Below are 23,915 nucleotides of genomic sequence, written 5' to 3'. Positions count from 1 at the left end.
TTTTCTGTTTTCTTTTTTAAAGAACTAGAAGTTGAATAGTGTAATATGCCAAATAACTCCTTGTTGTAGAGTTTGTTAAGCCCAGTCTTTAATCTGTTTTTCAGAACTTTTCTCAATCTGATTCAAACCTACCATTCTAGTTCACTTTTCAAACCAATATTTTCAAATAAATTTATATCTATATGCATATATATACATTTATATTAAAATGTATACTTCTATATAATATCTGTATTCATATATGTACATAAATATACATGTGTGCATATTTATATGTTTATATATGTAATTTCTAAGATAAATGTGTAATATATATATATCTCCTCTCTTCAGAATTTCAACCGAGCATTCACCAACCAACATATATACATACACACACATATGTATATATATTTATATCACATTTGGTCTGATCACCCTAAATGAGGTAACCTGAGGGAGTGAAATAAGGCATTAACTTTTTATATAATTAGCAGCATGAATTAATCAGTTCAGAGCACCAGGAAATAATCCAATAGATTTTTAGCCATTCACTATTAAACATCAAAGCTTGACTAGCCATGGCAAAGGAATCAAGTATGAAAACAAGAAGATAGAATATAGGGCAAGACACCAAACAGTTCAAAGTTGGTCTCAGAGACATTGGCTGGATCTCAGTCATCTAGGTTGGTTATATCCCCTGGATTCTCCTTCATATAGCCCATAAATTCTAGCAAAATAGATGTACTCTTTGTTCTAGTTAGAACGTAATTGCTATTTTCTCACCTGTATGCTTTTGTCACAGTATTCTCTATAGGGAATCCCTCTTCCCCTCGTCAGAATCCTATCTATTTAAAGCCTAGTTCAAATCCCCTCTCCTTCATGTAACCTTTCCAATAGCACCCAACTGGAAATGATCTCTCCTTCCTCTGAACTCAACAAGAACACAGAAATACTCAGAAAGGACTTCTGAGAGAGGAGGAGAGGTCCTGTAGATTTGCCCTACAGCAGCCACTCATTCTCTGAGACTGAGTTTGATCTTCTATCCTCCAAAAGGGGGCGGGGAGGGCCCAGCAGTAGTAATCATAATGTGACATCTCTTTCCCTCTCTCCTAACCCTTTGTGAATTACCTTGTTTATTTTTTAAACTGATTTATGTATTTGTGCCAGAATTCTCCCTTGCTTCTCTTAATATACTAAAGTTGCCAGTTAGTGAGCAGTTTGTAAGGCCACCCAGCTACATTAAGTTTGACTTATAATACTGAAAAATTGTTAGCAACAAGTATTTACATTTGGGCCATGCTTTTTTTCCCCCTCTCCAAGCAATTGATTAATTTACTGCAAGAACCAATAAATCCTTGGACAGATGAGAAACAGATTTGGAAGGGCAGTGGTTTTCCTTTCAGACCATTTTCTCTTAAAATTTTTTTTAACATTTGGCTGCTGGAGAATCATGCCTTTTTATTCTGTTAAAATTGCTAGATTATAATTTTCTGTTGTGTTCCAAGATAACTACGGAGAAAGATCTTGTAGACAAGCAAAGTAATCTGTTGTCCTGTGTTCTCTGCTTTCTTTAGCCTCAATCAGTGCTGAACTTTTAGAAGGTGGAATTGTTCATGTGTTGAAGATTTTAAGTTTGAAAGTATATGATCTAACACTCTATCAAGCCCCTTTTATGAGAAAAACATCATCCTAATGCTTGGACTAGGGAAGAATAAAGCAAAGAAAAAGAACTCCAGACCAATATCATTGATAAATATTGATTCCAAATTTTAACAGAAAATTCTAGCAAAAGTCTACAACAATAAATGTAAAAAACAATTCATTGTGATGAAGTTGAATTAATACCAGAGATGTAAGGATATTTCAACATTAAGAAACAATTAATACAAGGAATTATATTAAAAAACAAAAACATCCCAAACCACATGATTATATCAATACATGTTCAAAATGCCTTTAATACAATACAGTTATGCTAAAAGCCCTATAAAACATAGACATGGGACTTTTTAGAAGATATTTTAAAAGTACGTGCCTAAACCCAAAAGTTAACATTATTATCTATTGAAGAAATACTAGAAGCTCTCCCAATAGGGCCAAGAGTAAAGCAAGGATACCGCTTTCCCTGTGGGTATTTGACATAGTTTTATAAATGATAGCAATAGCAGTAAGACCAAAGGAAGAAATTAAAATGGGGACAAAGGAAGCAAAATTATCCCCATTTGCTAGTGACATGATGGTCTATTCAGAAATTCCTAAAGAATCAGCGCAGAAACTAATTGGTACAGTTAACAGCTTTAATAAATTAGCAAGATACAAAGCAAACCCATAAAAGTCAACTCTATATATTCTAATTGGTGAGACAACATGCAAACAACTATATATATCCAATGAGGGGATAGTCATGGTGTCAAAGGATACAGAAAGGCCCAGGAGTAGAAGAACTGGTAAGATTTTACTGGTTTTGGTAATTGGGAGGTCACTAGAGACCTTAGTTTTAAAGTGGCTGGAACTAGGTATCAAAGTGTTGAGGAGTAAATAGATAAAGAAACACACACACACACACGCACACACACACACAACTCACATACTCCAAAATTCTAGAGGGAATAGTAGAAAAGAATGTACCATTTAAAAACTACAAAGTACACACAGTATCTGGGAGTTAATCTGCAAAAACACGCATGCACACACACACACACATTCATACTCAAGATCTATATAGGCACAATTACAAAATGCTCTTGAAAGAAATGAAGAATTGTTTATAGAAGGGGAGAGATATTTAACGATCATGTTTGGGGCAAGCCAGTGTCATAAAAAATGATCATACTATCCAAATTAATTTACAAATTTAATGTTATACCAGCTATCAGAGCTAGACAAATGATAAAATTCATTTGAAGGAACAGAAGATCTAGAATCTCAAAGAAAATAATGAAAAAGGTAAAAATGAAGGGGTAAAAGCACACCCAGGCCTCAAATTATATTCTCTATTTGTAATTATCATAACTATTTAGGACTGGTATAAAAATTAAAAAGTACATAAATAGAATAGACATAGGACTTTTTAGAAAATATAGATAAGGAAGATAAAAGATATCTTATTTATAGTATAGATAAGGAAGAATCAGAAGCAATTGAACTCAATATCTTGGTGTTTAATAAACTGGAGATCAAAAATTACCCAAGAAAGAACTCTCTGACAAGAATATCTGGGAAAACTGGGAAGCAGTTGGATAAATTAGGGTTAGACAAACTCACATACTATATACCACAGAAAGTTTAAAATGGATATGTGACCTGAATAATAAAGTTCATACCATAAAAAATATAAAAGAACCAGATCAGCTACCTTTACAGTTCCATGTAGAGGGCAAATTCTTAAGCATACAAAAGATTGAGATAATCACAAAAGAAGAAATAGATGATTTTGATTACAGAAATTAAAAATTTTTGCAAAACAAAATTAATGGAATAAGAATAAAGAAAGCAAGTGATCTATTGGGGGAAAATATTTGCATCAAATATTTTTGACAGGGGTCTGAGTAAAGATATATAGGGAAATAACATCAATATATAAGACCAAAAACAATTCTTCAATGTTTAAGTAGTCAAAAGATAAGGACAAACAGGTGTCAAAAGACTTGCAAACTATTAACAACTATATGAGAAATTTCACCAGATCATTAATAATGAGAGAAGTACAAATCAAAATGACTCTGAGTTTTATCTCACACCCAGCCAATGACAAAGATGACAGAATATGGAAATAGTGTTGGAGTGGTTGTGAAAAGACAAGCACACTGCTACACCCTTAGTAGAGCTGTGAATTAGTTCAACCATTCTGAAAAGCTATTTGGTATTATACTAAGAAACTGACTAAAATGCCCTTACCTTTTGACTTAGATCATATTGCTAGGCATGTTTTTTCTCAAGGAGATTAAGAATATAAAGACTTTTCTCTTTTATACCCAAATATTTATAGTAGCTCTTTTTGTAATAGTGATGATCTAGAAAACAAAGTAGATGTCAGTCAATTGGGGAGTGTCTAAATAAAGTGTGGTACTTAAATGTAAGAATATTGCTATGACAGTATAAACCCTAGACTACATGAAGGTGTAGCAGTATGGAAGCACTACTGGTTCTGGGATCAGAAGACATGAGTTTAAATTCTCACTTAAAATTATTAGCGGTTATGTGTCTGTTTCTTTATAAAATGAAAAGTAAGACTGAATGGTAACAGATCCACGAGAAAAACCTGACTTCGAAAAGTCCTCCCATACTCCCGGCCAAGCTGTGAGGATGGGCTTGACCAAGAGCATCCTGGCCACCCCGGCCTGCCCCGCGCCATGCAACAGGCATCTGGTGCATGTAACAGACCCTCATTCTCCTAGCGCAGGCATTCTCCACACCCCCATCCAGGTGGAGAGTTCACTACAACTAAGTCCCTCTGCCATGGAACAGCAGCAGGAAGTGGGGACCAACAGATCCTCGCTGTTCTGCATTTGGCATTATCTGAACACCCATGAAAACCAGCACAGTAGACCCTCCAAACCAGCTGGTAAAGCAACTTGGTGAGACCTTTGGGGCTGAAGCCTCTAAGCTAGAGCATTCCAGTGAGCTGGCCCTACCTGTGAAGGTTTCATCACAGCCTGAGCCAGATTTGTCTCTGGATACTCCACTATCCCTGGAGCACCAGAAACTACCAGCCTCCCTGAGCCAAACCGAGGTTTCCCAAAAACAGGCAAACACTACGGAAGTAACAGAACAGCCTCTAGCACTTTGGATGACCAGCCAGGACCCTGACAAATTCTTGAGAAGTTCTGAGATTCCTTGTTCCTCAGGTTCTAGGTCCCCTAGAAGGAAACCTGCTGGCAAGATCCTCCGAAGATCACCCCTCACCACCCCGCAGGATGATAATTCCCTTGGTCCCCTGATGTCTTGGCAGAGTAAATGATCCACAGTGCTGAGTGAAAATGTGGGAGAAGGGAAAGAAGAAGCTATTCTGGGAACTGGACACCCTCTGAAGATCACTGGACAGGCCTGGGATCAGGGTCGTAACAAAGAGAACCAGCATTGTCCCTTGGTTGAGAACTAGAACTTAATTCTCTCTGCTCTTGCACTTTGCTGCTTCATTTTATCTTTTCCCTTAATAACCCAGAGATGTATCCATTCATTCATCTTCCCTCCCCACAAAACTGAGATAATCCACTCTGAAGAAGAAAACACGTATTGTCAACCATTATCTCCCTGCTCCCCTTATCTCTGAGTTCCAGATAATTCCCTCCTCCCCACTTGTATGGTGTGTATTTGATGTATGTATGATTTCTTTTATATTAAAGAAAATGTTTAAAAACTTAAAAAAATAAAAAGTAAAAAATACTTGTAGCAGGACTTTCCGTGGTCTCTATGGATTGAGGAAAGGAAGAACAAATTGTAGCTTATGAATGTAATGGAATAATGTTTTTGAAAGAAAGCATATGAGGAATTCAGAGAAACCTGAGAAGACTTGTGTGAACTGATGCAGAAGCAAGAAAAAAAACATAAAACAGTAATGTAAACTAAAACCATCTCCAATACCAAAAAACAGATAATCAAACATACCTTCTTCCCCTCATTTGAAAAGTGAGGGGTTATGGATGAAAGACATTGCATATTCTCTCAGACACAGTTGTGATATCAATTGGTTTTGCTTAAATGTTTTTTTTTCTCTTATTGCAACAGAGGATTCAATTGGAATGGCATCTATGGAAATGATTGGTATAAAACAAAAAAGCATAAATAAAACTTTAAAAAAATAAAATGAAGGCAGTAGTGTTTGTTTGGTACCTGCTCTTTCTCCCTGATAGAATGTAATCTCCTTAAAGGGCAGGACTGTTGAGATTCTGTTTTTGTATCCCCAGCACGTAGCACAATGGCTGGCACTGTTCAGGCTTATTGAATTGAATTCCTTATCTCACAAAGCTGTTGTGAAGAAAGTTTTTTGTAAACCCCAGAGCATCATATAAATTTAAGTGTAGAATTGAACAGGATGAGAAGGTGTGAAGGATCTGCTTTCTGCCCTCCTGAAGGGAGAGTATGGACCTATGTGGATGTATGGATGCAGTCACCCACCTGTTGGAATATGATTATCTTCATCATTGTCATGATTAGTAGTTGGCCTTGACCAGAACACAGGGCTACAGACTTTCAGTCCTTATTGAATAACTGCTTATTATATTATATGAAGCTCCATCTTAAATAAAGCCACTTAAATGTCACAGCTTAGATGTTAATTAAAAGAAACACTTAGGGGCAGACCCTGAACCATAAAGAAAAGGTTTGTTTAACATCTGGATTCCGTGTTGCAGGCATTAAGTGTCCCCTGGTGTATTTAATTATCTCCCTTAAAAATCAAATGAGGCTTGAGGGGAAGAAGGGCCTGCTGGGACACCCCTTCAACCCCCGCCTTTTCATTTAGTGAGGAGGTACTCCTGGCCTAAAGGAAATGAAACAGACAGAGCTTCTCTGGCTCCTCTGCCCTCCTGGGTGATAGCTGGGGAGAGGAAGAGGAAGAGAGAAGGAAACCAAGGTTCCTAGCCTTGGTAGCTAGGGATAAATCAAGACTCTGAGACAAATGGCACCAATCAGGAGAGTCCTAGTTCTTATCAGAACTGTTGGCAGTCACGGTCCCATCTCCCTCATTGTTATAGCCAAGAAGGCTGGAGAACAATTAACTCCAGCTCCACTTCCCATTTCTCTTGAGCTTTTGCTAATTTATTTCTCAATCTTTAGTTATCAGTCTATTATTTCATTTTGTTCCCTTTTGGAATACTTCTCTTGAGGAATATTTCTTAGTTCTGGAAGAAGTCTTTTTTTTTATTGTTGTTGCGTATGAAAATGTCAAAGGTTCTTCAGAGTCCTTTAACTTTTCCAGGTCCTGGCAGTTTGCCTTGCCTATTGAGGAAATGAGATGCGGATGGAGGTGTAAGGCCAAGAATGAGTCTGGAGTTCTTAAAGCCAAAGTGTGTCAAAATAGTTTACATGTGACATGTAGCTATGCATGTATATTGTGCTGACCCTACCAAAAAAAATACAAATGGTCACACTGCTATTTGTTTTCGCAACCATTTTCCCTCCACAATGCTTTTCAAATGAAAGTTCATTTAAATTAATTTTGTTTCAAGAAGTAGAGAATTTCAGTTCAATGAAACATACCAATGAATCTTCCAAATCTGATATTATATACAGTGTTCCACACCCATAGTCTCTCACCTCTGCAAGGAAGGAAGGGGCAGTAATGTTTGCCTATCGCTTCAGGGTCAAGCTTCAGCTATGATTTCATTGACATACGGAATTCCTATGTGAGGACACTCCCTCTACCAATGCAGGTCAGGACCCACTCTGCAACTTACAGTCTTAGAAAGTTGCTTAGAGAGGCATTAAGAGTTCAGGTGACTTGCCCAGGCTCACATAGTCAGTGTGTGTTAGAAGTGAGATTGGAACTCAGTTCTTCCTGGCTCTAAGGCCAGCTCTCTATCCACTACAACATGCAGCTTCAAAGTGCCAAAGCTTAATAGTTGTAATCACACAATCTATGTTGGCATAACTTTGGCAAAGTGTTAAAATTTTAAAACCATATTCAGACATTATTCCAAGGATATATATCCTCTTCTGACATAGGGTCAGTTGTCTAATTAGCCAGCTACCCGTAACTGATCAATCAATAAATAAATATTTATTAAGTGCCTACTGCTAAGTAGGCTGGGAATGCAAAAAGAGGCAAAAGACAACCCCTGCCCTCAAGGAGCTCACAGTCTAATTGCTAGCATGTGTTCATCTGTAGTATCCTCTTCAGAGACATCCAATGGAACCAGCTAGATCAAATCCCAGGAAGTCCAAAGCCAACAAAGTTGCCCTCTAGTGCTGAAGTCCCTACAGAAAGTTAATTTTCATTTTTGTTTCTAGTAGTAACGTATATTACCCAGATAGGCAGTTGAGTGTATTAGGGAGAATACTGGATTTAGGGTCAGAGGACCTGGGTTCCAATCCTGACTTTACTACTTAACATACATGTAAGATGTTGGGCTAAGCACTTAACCTCTCTCTATGAGTTTCTTTCCTCCTCTAAAAATGAGGAAAAGGCCTGACAACTTCTAAGGGTTTTTATGGCTAAGCTGCTCTAGGGTTCTTGTTCTTGACTCTGCTCTGTCCCCATCAGAGTGAGGAGATCAGGAAGCACCTAAAATGGGGGGAGTCTTCTCACAGAACAATTTCTAGGGTCTTGACTTGGGATTTTAAAGTTTAGACTTGAAAACTCCCTACAGAGAAAATAATAATTGATGAGTTTTGTCCAGAAGGATTTTTCTCCTTCTTCATTTATTTATTTGTTTTTGGCAGGGTGATGTCATCCTGAAGGGAACTTGATGTTTGGTTTGGCTCTGGCTAGAGATTGTGTAAAACTCAAGAATGTGGGTTATAGGTGCTAGTGGGTTATAGGTAGACATTGCAGTGGAGCAAATTGAAAATGGGAAATTCTCTAAGGACTCTTACTTGCTTAATATCCCTCGCTTCCATTGAAAGTCAGTTTGAAGGGCAGCCAGGTGGCACAAGAGCACTGGCCCTGGAGTCAGGAGGACCTGAGTTTAAATCTGGTCTTAGACACCAACTGTGTGACCCTGGTTAAGTCACTTAATACCAATTGCCTCCCCCCCCCAAGAGTTCTAAAGTCAGTTTGAAGTTGTGGCTGCTGATAAGGATCTCAGTTTTCCTGTCTCCAAAAGGAGGGGATTGGATTTGCTCAACCTCCACAATCCCCTTCTGGTCTAAATTGATGATCCAGTAATCCCCCCAGCACCTTGGGCTAAGAAGCCACGACTGGTGCAGTTATATATATGGTCATTTAAAGCTTCTGAGGAAGACCAGGTAGAACTAATCACCTGGTAATGAGAATAGTATACCCCTGATGTTCCTCAGTGAATGTAAGCAGTTCCCTTAAATGACTTGTTGGCTGGAAGAACCATCCCTAGACTGAAATAATGTACACTGAGAGCTCCCTGGACTTGGGTGAAATCAGCATGCTTGCCTTGAGTGTTGTATTGGTGCTATATGTATAGTAAATTAAGTTCGTGAGTTTGACATAGGTCAAAGTAATGGTCTTAACTTCCTAGTAAAAAAATTGTGACGCTTTGGAAATTTTTTTCTTTTATCTTCCCTCCTTTTCTCCTCCACCAACTCTGTTCATGCTAAATACTTTCTGGCTGCATCTGTGTTACACCGGGCTGGGTTAGGAGCCAGCATGAGGTAGCATGATTGCTGGGGCAATCTGAAAGCAATAATTCTTTCCTCCTGTCTTCGGGGTGGGGTGGGGATATGGAGGAGACAGCGCTGAGCCTGACTTCATCTCAACCTGGTCTTTAGCATGGTCTGAAAGTCTGGTTTGGAGGAAGCTAGTGGAATCTGCAAGTGTCCTTACAATTGCCTAGCCTTTCCCTGAGCGACCCTTTGACTCCCCCCAGAAGGCGGGAATGGCCAGCTAGCCTTAAAGGGAGAACTTTAAGGCTTTAAGTAAACAAAAAGACTTTCAAGACATCATTACCTCATTAAACCCCAGGTCAGTTTACTTGGCTGGCTGCCCAAACCTTCCTCCCTCCACTCCTTCTTTCTCCAGCCAAGCCATTTTTAGCTCATTCAGGACTTTTCTTTGTTGAGATTTGTTGGTGACAGTCTTATTTAACTAAGTCAGGGGCAGAAGTTTAAATTCCATTTAGATTCTCAAGGGAAAATTTTCAGCTCATCCCCCAGCTTTCCTCACTGAGAAAATAAAAATATCTCCTTCAAGAAGATGCCTCTTCTTTCCTGGGTCTTTTTTTCTCATCTATTTCCTCCCCTCTACTCCCACCTTAAAACTCTTTTATTTGTGGCTCTAGTAATGAGTACTAAAGCTAGGAAAGGCTTTTTGTTTGTTTAACCTTGTTAATTTCCCATAGCAGAGAGTAAATGAATGCTGGCTCCTTGTCCTCGCCCATTCTCATCTACACTTCCCAGAAGGCTGTATTTTGCTGCTGCCACCTCCTCCACCTAGTCCTTCACACTTGATCATGGCGACACATAAAGAGATAAAGGCATTGACTGACACTAACTGGTAGGACCAGAGCATCTGTTGATAAGAGAAGCTGTAACCAAAGGGAATTTTGTCTGAGAGGCAATGGTGTAGTGGAAAAATATGAATCGATTAGTATTTATTAAGCATCTGCTATGTCCCAGCCACCATGCTAGGCACTGGGAACATAAGTTCTAAGACTGAAACAGTCCTTGCTTGCAAGCGGCTTACATTCTAATAGGGGAAACAAAGTACATATAAAAAAACATAATGTTATGGAAACAATGAACATAAACTTGGACAGACTTTGGAAGATAGTCGAGGGTAGAAAGGTCTGGTGTGCTATGGTGTCCATGGGGTCATGAAGAGCTGGATATGACTCAACAACAAATAAATATAAAATATATGCAAAATGGTTAAATACAGAGTAGTTTAGAAGATGGGAGGATCAGGAAAAGTTTCATGCAGAGGAAAGAACACTGGCATGGGAATCAGATGCCCTGGAGTCAAATTCTGCCTCTGTTGATACCTGTGTGACCTTGGGCAAATCTCTTGACTTCTCTGGGATTTAGTTTTCCTCATCTGAAAAATGAGAAGGCTGGACTAGATAATTTTTGAAGTCAGTCAATAAACATTTATAAAGCACCTACTATATGCCAGGCCTTGTGCTAAGCACTGGGAATACAAAGAAAGGTAAATGACAGCCCTTGCTCTCAAGGACCTCTCAATCAAATGGGAGAGATATTATGTAAATAACTATATGCAAACAAGCTATATACCGGGTAAATTGGGGGAAAATCAGCAGAAGGAAGACACAAGAATTAAGAGGGATTGGGAAAGGTTTCCTGTAGAATGTGAGAATTTAACTGAGACTTAAAGGAAGCCAGGGAAGCTACAAGATTGAGATGAGGAAGGAGATTATTCCACACGCACAGGGGACAGCCACTGAAAATGCCTGGAATTTGGAGATGAAATGTCTTCCTTAAGGAACAGCAAGGGTTCCAGTGTCACTATATGGCAGAGTATCTGTGTGCTTGGGGTAGCGAGTGAGGGGAAGGGGTATAAGGTGTAAGAAGACTGGAAAGGTAGGGAGGGGCAGGTTATGAAGAGCTTTGAAGGCCAAAAAGGGGATAGGAGGCCACTAGAGTTTACTGCTTAGAAGAGTGAGGTGGTCAGACTCGAACTTTAGGAAGATCGCTGACAACTGAGTGGAGGAAGTACTTGACTGGAGTGAGACTTGTAGCAGTCAGAACAACCAGTAAGCTATTGCAATAGTTCAGTTATAAGATGAGAGGACCTGCACCAGGGTGGTGGTTGTGTCAGGGGAGTGGGGAGCATATGAAGCCATGTTATAAAGATCAAATTGATAGACCTTGGCAATAGATTGGATTTGGAGGGCTGGGTGAGAGATGTCAAGGGTGACACCTAGGTTGTGAACTTGGGGGAATGGAAGGATGGTGATACCCTCGACAATGTAGGGAAGTTTGGAAGGGGAGGAAGCTGAGGGAGAAAGAAAATTAGTTCAGTTTTGAATATGTTGAGTTTAAGATGTCTATGGGACTTCTAGTTTGAGATATCTAAAAGGCAGTTGGATATGTGAGGCCAAAGCTTAGCAGAAATGTTAGAACTGGATAGATTTGAGAATCATCAGGTTAGAGATGAGAATAAATTCATGGGAGCTGATAAAGTCAAGTGAAATAGTATAGAGGGAGAAAAGGAGAGCGCCTTTGACAAAGTTTTGGGGGCTACCTATAGTTAGTGGGCATAACTTGGATGAAGTTCCAGCAAAGGAGCCTGAGAAGAAGCAAACAAGTAAAAGAGAACCAGGATAGAGTAGTGTCCCAAAAACCTAGAAAGAAGAGAATATGAAAGAGAAGAGGGTTATTGATAGTGTCAGAGACTCCAGAGAGGTCAAGGAGGATGAGGGCTGAAAAAAGTCTGTTGGATCTGTCAATGAAGAGATCATTGGTAACTCTGGAAGGAATAGTTTCAGTGGAATGATGAGGTCAGAAGCCAGACTGCCAAGAGTTAGGAAGAGAGTGAGAGGAAAGGAAGTGGTGGTATCTATTGTAGATAGCCTTCTCAAGGAGTTAAACCACAAAAAGCAGGAGGGGTAGGGGGTGATATTTATCAGGAATATATGGATCAAGTGAGGGTTTTTTGAGGATGGGGGAGAGATGGACATGTTTGCAGACAGTAGGGAACCAGCCAGTAGACAAGGAGAGACTGAAGATAAATGAGAGAGTGGAGATGAGATGATGGAAGGAGCAATCTGCTAGAAGAAACAGGATGGATAGACAACAATCACTTGGGCATAAAGAGGATTTGCCTTGGAAAGGAGAAGGGACATATCTTCATGTGAGTCAGGAGTGGAGGATATAGTGGCAGAAGGCATCTGGGTGATGTGAAATGAGGAGAAAAGAAGGAAGTCTTGATGACTAACCTAATTTTTTTTCCAGTAAAACATGAGACCTGAGTTCAAATTTGGCCTCAGACACATAACACTTACTATCTGTGTGACTCTGGGTAAGTCACTTAACCCCATTGCCTAACCGCCCCCCCCCCCCCCCAAAAAAAGACATGAGGCAAGATTCTCAGCTGAGAGGGTGAGGAGAGCAGGAGCTATGGAATGTTTGAAGTGGGATGAAAAAAGTTGCTTCGATGAGTGGGATAGTGAGATAGGGAGGCTTTAAAAAGTTGCCTTGTAGTGATGGAGTCCCATTAAGGTTATGGAACAAATATGTAGTGCTGCCAGTCAATGCATTTTCATGATTTTCTCCACCTTTGTTCAGCAACATATATGTAGGGGCAAAGGCAGCAGGTGGTATGAGTGATCTGAGGCTGAGGCCTGGCAGGGCAAGATTGGTGGTGAAGGGGCAAGGGACTGAGGAGAAAAGGACAGTATATAGTTGAAATGTTTTACTAAGGGGTCAAGATGGGGGAAGGAGGAGAGTATAGCTAGTGTAGGACTGATGGCCTGGGAGAGAACTGAGGGGTAGAGGTAATCGTGTGGTGGGAGAACAGGGTTTGAGGTTGCAAGGCAAAGGGCTAGGTGGAATGACAATAGATTGTGATCAGATAATGGAAATTCAGAGTTTATAAACATAGAAGTGATGCATTTGTAGATAATGGCAAGATCAGAGGTATGACCATCTATGTGGCTGAGGTGCATTGGAGGACAAGGTCATGTGAAATGAGTAAGCTGAAGAACTACAGTGTTCGAGGGAATATCACTATATATGTTGAAGTCTCCTAGCATGAGGTCAGGAGTTGGGGAGAAGAGAAATACTGTGAGCCAGGTACTGAACTCCTAGACAGTACCTGGAAAGGAAAGGAAGAGTCCTGGAGGTCAGAAGATAACAGCTACCTGAATTTTGATTAAGTGATAGATCCTGAATGAGTGAACCTTAAAGGTGGATAGGTCACTGTGAGTGATGGGATAGAAGGAGAATCTGAAAGTGGCACTGAGGAGAAAGGAGTATTCCAACCCCCCCACCTTGATCAGTGATTGGGGGTATGGGGGGGATATGTAAAAGTGCAGCAAGGGCTCGAAAGAGCAGCCTGGGAAGTTGTACCATCAGAAGGGAGCCAGGTCTCAGGCTGGCCAGAAAAGTACCCTCCAGCTTTCAATGTATGATCCCTGGGATCGTCCATCTCCTCTTTGGTCACTCCTTTCTGTCTGCTCCTCACTGCCAGTGACCCAAGACCACTGGTGGGAAGCTTTTACTCTTAGTTCTGGAAGTGCCTGACAGTTTCCCCCATCCTTTCCTTCCCATCACATGTGATAGGGAGTACTGGATTAAAGTTATCCTTCCCCAAGAACAAGTTTCTATTTTAATAAGGATTCATCGAATAATAGGAAGAGATTAAGCTAGACTACGTTTGGGAAGCTGTGTTGCATTTTCGGGTATCCAAAGCTGCATGTTGGCACAGTGGTTCATCTTTTTAACACCAGTGTTCTTTTGGTGAGGTTTGTATAATTGCCAGTCACTGAATATGCAATTTCTGAAAAATCATAATTGTGGGTGACTCAGTGGGCAATGAGGAGAGATTTGGTAGGCATCAATAGACAGCAGCACATTGTCAGTCATGACTTATGTATGAAATTATATGAAAGGTATTAATCAGGAAATGTCTGATCATAAGAGAAGGTGAGCCAACCACTTAGCAAGAGGAAAGGATTGAATATGGTTGGTCCAAGTGCTGCGAGGATATCTATTGAATATAAGAAGACCTGAATCAGGATTCTTTTTTTTTTTTTTAATTTCAGTGTGAAAAAAATCTAGTTTCTCTTTCTCTCTCTCCCTCCCCATTGGAAAAAGGAAAATAAAAATAAATCCCTTATAATGAATACATAGTCAAGCAAAACAAATTCCCACATTGTTCATGTCCAAGAAGCATATGTCAATTCAGCTTAAGTCCATCACTTCTCTGTTAGGAGGTGGGTAGCGTGCTTCATCCTTGGTCCTCTGAAATTGTGGTTTGTCATGGTGTTGATTAGAGTTCCTAAGTCTTTCAAGGTTGTTGGTCTTTATACAATGTTATTATATAGATTATTCTCCTGTTCTGCTCACTTCACTCTGACTCAGTTCATACAAGTCTTCCCAGGTTTCTCTGGAAAACATCCCTTTCATCACTTCTTATGGCACAATAGTATTCCCTTATATTTATGCACCATAATTTGTTTGGCCATCCCTTTTGTCATTTCTTATGGCACAATAGTATTCCATTATATTTATATGACATAATTTGTTCAGTCATTACCCAAAGAATGAAAGTTGCTACAAATAGTTTTGTAGATTTGGATCTTTTCCCTTGATCTCTTTGGGGGTATTGGTCTAGTAGTGGTATCATTGGTTCAAAGGGTTCACAGTTGGTTCACAGTTTAGTAATGTGGGGGTCATAATTCCAAACCCTAGATCAGTAGTTAACCTTGTTTGTGTCATGGTCCCCTTTGATATTTTAGTGAAGCCTCTGGATACCTTCTCAGAGTGTCTTACTATCTACATTCATATTTGAAGGAAATTCTAAATTTCAGTGATAGATGAGTGAAAATAAAGCTGTATTCCACCCCATCCAAGATTACAGATCCCATAGTATAGACAGGGCATCAATTTTCCCATCACTGTAAAATCAGGATTTAAAAAAAATGCCCATACCTATGCCTTCACAGATTATGAAATAACATCAAATGTGGAAAACTCTTGCTTTCCCCTAAGTCAAGGGTTCTTAATTTAAGGATCTTTAAATCCCCAAGAGGTCCATGGATATTTCAGAGTGTCTGTGAACTTGAATGAGAATGAAATTGCATCATTATTATTATTAACCTCTAACTGAAATCTACTATTTCCTTTAATTATGAATGTAGGAAACAAATACTGTTCTGAGAAAGGTGCAGAGGTTTCACCAGACTTATAAAGGGATCAATGATGAAAAAAATTGCTTTAGTAGGAACCCCTAGGCTAAATGGAATAACTGGAGATACTGAGGCTTTGGAGGTGGAGAAGGGAGGAGAAGCAGTGGAGAATTATAGTGCCCCCTCTGAAGCTGGCCTGAAGAACAAAGAGTGGGATTGGTTTGGCTAAATGTAGGTCTGGTTATGTTTGAAAAAAAAAAAAAGCCCTGCCCACTTTTACTGTTCTCTTGTAAACACTGCTGAATGAGGTCTGAGGTTTTAGGAGCTGGCTGCAGAAACTGTCTCAGAAGGTTGCTCTGTGAGTGGTCTGCATTTCCTTTTGATGCTCCAGCCCCCTGGATTACTCATAAGCTTTGGGCCCAGGACTTCTCAGAAAACCCTATGCTTCTGTTAAGATTGAATTATGCTTCTCTCCTCATCTGGGGGAGAGATTTCACACACATGGTGGCCCCTGGAACCTGTTGAGCGAATTCTTTCCAGACCAAGCTTGCTTCTGGCTCTGCATGATGTTTCTTTCAAAGTGTGGGAACTTCCTTAGTAAGTCACCCAGAACAACCATTACTGATGTTCCTGTGGCTAGTTAAGACTCCTCTTTTGTCAAAAGAGAAAATTTTGTGGGATGTCCACTGTAGGTGTGTCATGTGGTCAGTATCATGGAGTATTGTGTTCTAGACTTTCCAGACCATTCACTCATGATCCATTCAGAGGAGGGTTGAGGCCTGGACTGGACATTTGACTCCTTAGTGAAGGGCCTATGAGAAGAATGTGACTCCCACCTACCTTTTCAATCTTATTTTAATTATGATTTCCCTCTATGCATTCTCAGTTCTGGTCAAATTAGCCTTCTTGTTTCTATGACCTGACATTCCATCTCTCATCTCTGTGCTTCTGATCAGTCTGTCTCCCGTGCTGGTAATGCAATCCCTTTCCATTTCCACCTCTTTGAATCCCTGTCTTCCTTTAAAACAGGAGTTTTCCACCTTTTTGTAGACCCCCTGGGCCCCTTTGGCAGTCTGGGGAAACCTGGGGATCCCTTCTCTGAATCATGTTTTCAGATGGCTAAAATAGATTCTAAAGAAACTAATTATATTGCAGTGCAGCTATGAAAATACTTGACAAATTCAGGGACCCCAGGTTGAGAATTCCTGCTTCAAAGGAATAGCACGAAAAATAAATAAATAAATAAACAAAAAAACAAAGGAATGGCATGCTTGTACCACCTGCTACCAGAGGTCCTTCAAACACACACACACACACACACACACACACACACACCCTCAATATCTATAACTTGCAGAGTAAGTGCCCACACACACACACACACACACACACACACACACACACACACACATATCTTCTATGACTATAACTTGCAAAGTGCCCATCCAATTTGTGATCTGACTTGTGATTGCATTGGTGTAGAGGAGGAATTCCAAGTGAGGAAATCCTGTTTACCAAAGAAGATTGATTGGCAAACTGCTCTTTAGTAAGTATTTAGTGTTTATGTGTCTGTGTTATGTTGTAAATACTTACTGTTTATGTCAGTGTTCTGTGATAAATACTTTGTGTCTATGTATCTGTGTTATAAATACTTTGGGTTTATGTAGTTGTGTTATATTGTATTTCTCTTCCACCCCATGTCAGCTACTTGAGGGAAAGCATTTTCATGTCTGCATCCTGCCTGAGTGCCTGGTATATAGTAGGCAATAAATACTTTTTGAATTGTATTGAATTCTTGAACTCACTAAAAGCCCTTGAGCCTGTTCCTTTTGCCCACTAGGTCTAGCTCTAACTGGCTGGGGAAGAGGTACCACTGGTACTGTGGCAGTTAGCTTTGTAGTTGGCACACACATGGCACTCAGAAAATACTGGTCGGTTGGTTGGTAGACTTTTATTCAATATAGTAATTGATAACAAATAGCAGTTGCTCATTTTTACACGGTGCTTTCCAGCTTGCAGAGCATTGTCCTCCCAACATGTAGGTCTCTCAATTTTACAAACGAGAGGGGAAAAATAAGGGGCCAAGCCCAGTCACAGAACCAGGCTTTCTGACTTGGCAAGTTTAGGCCCTTTCACTTTGCCAGGTCATCATTACGAAGTTAATTTCTGCTACTTATAAATGAAATTCCAGGGCACTTGCTGAGTAGAAACAGATTAAGCCCCTTAAGTTGAGTAAGCAGACTGTGTAGCCAAAGAACTGACTTGAGCTGAGCAGGTGGGATGGAGTAGGAGGCTTCATTGTCAGCCCTCTCTGGACTGGGTCTGACCTGAGAAAACGCATGGGCTCAAAGAAGCAGCAGCTGTCCAGGGAGGCTGGCTGGATACTATCTGGATGACTGGCTCGCTAGCTAGCCTAGAAACCTCTCACTCCTCATTATTCTTGTTACTTCTTGTCTGCCTGCCTTCCCTGGGGGCAAGCCAGTCTTGGCAGAAAGGAAATGATGAGAATGGAGGTTGTAATGAGGTGTCTTCAGGTATAAAGTGCTCCCCAGTTATTTATTAGGGAAATAGAAGGAAGTGTGATCATGGGGAAGGCCTGGAAACTGGTGCTCTTCTTCTTTTCTGGCTCTCATCTCAGGGGACAGCTTTATTTCTTTATTCTTTTGTTTTCTCATCAGCAAGATGGCCATACTCAAACCTTCCACCCTTCCATCCAGCTGAATAGAGGGTCATGGGGACTTAATGATGTCAATGAAGGCTGGCTTTCAGGGTCAAAATGAAACAACTAACCCAGATACTAGAAGGCTTTATAGCTACCCATTCTCTAATAAAGATCTACCCACTGGCCCTCCACAACCCTGTTAGATGGAGGAGGAGGGAGGCAGAAACCTAGGGCTCTTATAAAAGAATAATGTGAACTTTTCTTCTAGTCCTACCCAATTATCATCATGTAGTCAGAAATGAGCATTTAAGTATATGTGCCACACATGCTGAGATAACGTTGGGCTTTGAGTAATCAAAGTTACAGTTGAGAATCCTTCAGGCTATTTAAAAAAGATGAGACTGTGGTCCACTGCTTCACTTGGACTCCCTTCAACCAATTTTCTGTGACTTATGTTGATTATAAATACACATGAGCCTTAATTTAAAAGTATACATAAATATACTTCCCATTGCATAGAGGGAAGCAGTGTGGTGTAGTGGGTACATGAGCTCAGGAACACCTGGGTTCAAATCCTAGCTCAGACACTTACTAGCTATGTGACCCTGGGCAAGTAAGTCACTTAATTTCCTTGAGCCTTTGTTTTCTCTCCTGTCAAAAGGGGTTAGCAATAGTTATAGTACTTACCTCTAAGGGTTCTTATGAGGCTCAGATGAAATAAATGTTCACAATGAATATAAGGAAACTTACACTCCTAAAGGACTGATTTCTCTCTCTCTCTCTCTCTCTCTCTCTCTCTCTCTCTCTCTCTCTCCCTCTCTCCCTCTCTCCCTCTCTCCCTCTCTCCCTCTCTCCCTCTCTCCCTCTCTCCCTCTCTCCCTCTCTCCCTCTCTCCCTCTCTCCCTCTCTCCCTCTCTCCCTCTCTCCCCCCTTTCTCCCCCTTTCTCCCTCTCCCCCCTTCCTTCTCTCTCTCTCTGCCCTCCTTTTTTCCTTTCTCCCTTTCTCCCTCTCTTCCTGCCCCCCCCCACTTTGTCTCTGGTGTGGAGAGAGGAGGTCTGTAATTTCGTGAATATCTGCTCTTCTAGAATAACTAATTCCAAAATAATTCCATCGTCCAAGATGGATGAAGACCTAATCACTAAAGTCAAATTTCATTAATATGGAATAAGGGTAGTGAAAAAAGCATTCTGAACTAGTAAACTAGTTTATGATTATAAAACTGTAAAGTGTTTTTAAGGCAATATATTTAAAATACTATGTATGTTATAAAGTACTTGAAAGTCCAAATCAAGTTGAAAAAAAAAGCATTGATTCAAAAGAGGTCTATAATAAATGGTGGCCTATTGTTATCAGGCCTATTTCCATGAGTTTTTCAGGTTTACAAAGTGATTTCTTGCAAAAATCATTTGAGGTAGGTAGTGAAAGAAATATCACCGGTTTACAATGGAAGAAATGGAGGCTCCCAGAGAGAGCCCATGGTCACTTAACCAGTGCCTGAGACAGGATTTGAACCTCACTCCTTTTTCACTTTTTTCAGTATGCTACTCAACTCAAGAAAGAAAACAAAACAATTCAGAATTGTGCCAGTATTCTAAACTTAATTGTTGAGAACCATGGGCAAAATGGAACCAGTTAGTCAACAAGCATTTACTAAATGTTTACTTCTATGCCAGACTCTGTGCTAAAGGTTCTGGATATAAAGAAAAGCAAAAACAATCCTTCCCCTCAAGGTTCCCACATTCTAGTGATTTTTCCATAAATTCCAAATTGATGGGAATCTCAGTTAACTATTTAACATTTTAAAATCCAAGAAGAATCAGGCTAATCCTAGAGGCAGCTAGGTGACCAGTGTGGGACTTGGAGTAAGGGAAGACCTGAGTTCAAATTCAACCTAAGGGACTTCCTAGCTCTGTGATGCTGAACAAGTCACTTAACTTATTAGCCTATTTCCTTTTCTGTAAAATAGAGATAATAACAGCACCTTTGTCATGGGGTTGTTGTGAGGATCAAATGAGTTACCATATGTAAAAGCACTTTACAAACCTTAAAGTACTATATAAATGCTAGATAACAAGGATGATGACAAGGATGAGGATTTGTTGTTGTTCAGTTGTGTCGGACTCTATGTGACCCCATGGACTTTGCCATGGACCCCATGGCAAAGATACTGGAGTGGTTTGCCATTTCCTTCTCCAGTCGGTCCCCATTTTACCGATGAGGAACTGAGATAAATAGGGGTTAAATGACTTGTCCAGGGTCACAATGCTAGTAAGTGTCTGAGGCAGATTTGAATTTAGATCTTCCGGACTCCAGGCTAGGTGCTCGTTCCACTGCACCGCCTGGTTGTTTCTAGATGAGGATAAACAATATCAATTCCACAAATGTTTACTGGGTGCCTAGATTATATTGGGCACTGTATGTAGTGGGTGCCAAGCTGCATAAGATATGGCTCTTGCCCTCTAGGAGGTTATAAAATCATAGGAGAAATAAAGTCTGTAATGTAAGGTTTGTGATAAGTGTCACAAAAGATGTACACACACAGTATTGTGTTGCATTGAGGGATTCACCAATGATGGAGGTTAGAATTATGGTTTGGAAGACAACCAGATGATGTTGGAAGTGTGTTGTCTGTTTTTCTGAGTCACCTGTGAAATTGTGCAACTGAGATGTCCTTGATCTAATTGAGTAAGCTGGGGTTTTGATTAGTGTTTCTCTCTTTTTTTGCCCAATGTGTAAAGAATTACAAAGCAGAATTGGCTTCTGCGACTCTGCAGGTGTCCTCGTTTATGCTTGAGTTCTGCATCCTCCTCCCTCTTTCCCCATCCCCCTTCCCTTAGGTGTGCTGGGTTTGCTTTTCTACCTCTAGCTTAATTAAGCCAATTAATGAAATCTCCCTCTTTGTTCTTGGCCCATACTTTTACTCTTCAGGGCCAGGTTTAGCCTGCCATGGGAAGTTGTCGGCATTTTTCAACACAGCATATCCCTAGTTAAAATGACATTGAACCTGATCCCATGCTGGCTCTCTGGGTATTCATCTCTTTTGCAAAAGTGCCTCTTCTTAAAAATGGAGCTGCTGTCTTCCAGCTGTGAGATTCCTGGGCCCATGGTGAATGAATGCCTTTACTTAAATACTAGTTGCCTTCTGATGACATGGGCTTTGTGCAAGGCTGAAGGAAGAGCAGTTCAGCAAATGGGTATGTGCTCAGAGCATTAGTAGCCAGAGTCCAGGGCTAAAGCTGCTGTGGTGAGCCCTAATGCACAGTACAGGCCTCATTGATAAAGCTGGCAGGCATTGTGGAAAATGTAAAATAGACGTTCTTGTTTTGGAACATTTATTCCCTGAATCCTAATTCTATATTTTTATCCTACAACGAATTTGGAGAATTTTCTGCTGTGTGTTTTGGTTTTTAAGGTTTGTTTTCTGCCAGGTACAAACTTAAAGTCAGTTGACTTGTGCCCATAGAAATTACTTCATGCTGCTAGTGATTGAATTGTCCTGGTTTTGACCATTTGATGGGAAGCCCTGAGTTGAATTCAAATCCTAGGATCATAAATCTGGAGCTGGAAGGGACCAAAAGACCATCCAGTCTAGCACTTCTTAAACTGTGGGTTGCGACTCCGTATGGGGTCATGAAAAATTTGGCAACAGTAAAAGGTTTCTGAATGTGCCATGACCAAAAATTAATTAAAAATCAAATTTGTAATGACTCTGAGGTGTTTCTGGCAGCATTTGCCCATGTTGCATCCTCAGCTTCACTGCAGCCTTGGTTCTGAACACAAAGCATTCGCACTTTGCACTACACACGCCCTCAGGCCACATGATGCCAACAACTGGAAAAAGGGTCCTGAATGGAACAAGTTTAAGAAGCCTTGAAGTCAAACTCCTTTATTTTAAAGATAAAGAAACTGAGACCTAGAGAAGTTAAGTGACCTGCCCAGAGTCATACAGCTAGGAATAGGAATTTGAACCCAGGTCCTCTGACTCTGGAGTCATCCTTCTTCTTTCTACTGTCCCTGCCCCTGGCACATGCTAAACTGTAAGATTTTGGGTAAGTTACTTAGTCTCTCAGTGGCTCAGATACCTCCATAAGACTTTACATTATAGACCAAGTGCTGTTCTACATTATCGAATGAAGTTTGTATACAAGGAGTTCCCTACATGGATGAAATCACAAATCTGAAAACTCCCCCCAACACACACACACACACACACGGCAGAATCTTCTCTGGAAGGGACGTTCAGTTTTGTCTCTTTTCATTAGATTGTCAGTCTGATATCCATCTTCAGTCTATTGATGTAGAAAGTCAAGAAAGTTAGGAAGATTTGAATTCAAATCCTACCTAAAACATTTCCTAGCAGTATGACCCTAAGCAAGTCACTTAACCTCTGTCTGCCTTGGTTTTCTCATCTGTAAAATGGAGATAATAACAGCACCTACTTCTCAAGGTCATTGTCAGGGATAAAAATGGGATAATGTTTGTAAAGGACTGTGTAAACCTTAAAGCAACATATAAATGTTAGCTACTATTATTATTAATGTAGGCTTTTCCTCTGTCGATGTTGTAGACGACTAACCATCCATTCCTTGTAATCCTGTGAGACTGTTGTTCATGCCATCCCATAAATCCTGCCCCAGAAGTCCAACAAGAAAAAGCAATGTTTTCGCTGAGTGCCTATCTGTTTGAGGCCATGCTAGATTAATGCCATATGACAGAATCACCAAGAATCTTTATTTTAATGCAAAGACCACACAAGAACAGTGTGGTACAGTGAAATAAACACTTGACTTCTCAACCATGCTAGATGGATGTGTGGCCTTGAGCTAGTCACTTAATCTCTTTGGGCCTGAATTTTCTCATCTGCAAAATGAGGGGAGTGGGATTACATGACTTCCAAGGCTCTTCCTACCTCTGGCTCTCTGGTTCTCTCTTCATAGGAGGTATTTTATTCAAATCAATGTTTCTCTCTCTTAGCAATTTAGCTACAGAGGTTTTCTTGCCCTTGAAAATGGTCACACCTTCCTTCCCCTTATTGTTCAGAACCTATGCTTTATCACTTAGGGAAGCTGCCAAGATTCCTGAATGATGGATATACTACCTTCAAAAGCAAAATTTGTACTTCCCTGTGTCTCACTCTCTCTGTTAATCCGTTTATTTTCAGTGAAGCATAGAAGAAAGAATGCAGACCAGAAATTATCATGACCTTCATGTTTAACTTTCCATCCTTCATGGATGCAGAGATCTTGTTGGTCTTAGTGCAATTTTATCATTTTGTGTGTTTAGCTCATTCCCCCAAAAGTGACATTAAAATGAATCCATTATGCCCTTCCCTCGCCTACTTTAGAGAAAATGCACTTTTTTTCTGTCAAAAGACAGCTTGTCATAATGGATAGAGAACCTCTCAATCTTAGAGTCAGAAAGAATTAGGCGTGGGTCCTGCCTCTGCTGCATGTTGGCTTTGTGATCCTGGATAAGTCATAGCCTTTCGGTGTCCCAGGCATCTTTGTAGGACAGTTTAGTTGATCTGGATTGGCACAGAGCATTTTCTCACCTGGGAGCCCCTTACACAGCTGAAATCACAGGTCTGGGCAGAAAGAAATTATTTTGAGGAAAAACGTCATCTAATCATCTGTATTTCATTCTATGTATTTGATAAAATATAGTTTGGCTCATTACTGTTGAGAAACTTGAAGACAAAGAGAGAAGACAAAATGAGGTCATAGAAGTAGTGATTAAAGGTGACGGGAACATATGGTCTTAAAAAAAATCTCTTGATGTCTGAATGAATTCTGCATACTGATTAAAGGTGGGCTGTGGACATCACTATCTAT

The 23,915-nt window shown here is 40.3% G+C and overlaps 1 protein-coding gene and 1 pseudogene across 4 annotated transcripts in view; both read left to right on the top strand.

Moving 5' to 3' along the window:
- The window catches only part of PDZD2 (PDZ domain containing 2), a 367,396-nt gene that overhangs the window by 112,831 nt on the left and 230,650 nt on the right, over positions 1–23,915 (top strand). The gene's annotated exons all lie outside the window — the stretch shown is intronic.
- LOC114047947 lies at positions 4,288–5,254 on the top strand (annotated as a pseudogene).

The sequence above is a fragment of the Vombatus ursinus genome, unplaced genomic scaffold, assembly GCF_900497805.2.
Source record: "Vombatus ursinus unplaced genomic scaffold, bare-nosed wombat genome assembly UNPS02014791.1, whole genome shotgun sequence".
NCBI classification, from domain to species: domain Eukaryota; kingdom Metazoa; phylum Chordata; class Mammalia; order Diprotodontia; family Vombatidae; genus Vombatus; species Vombatus ursinus.
The sequence above is the reverse complement of the archived record's forward strand: the minus strand, read 5'-3'. Positions and strand labels throughout refer to the sequence as shown.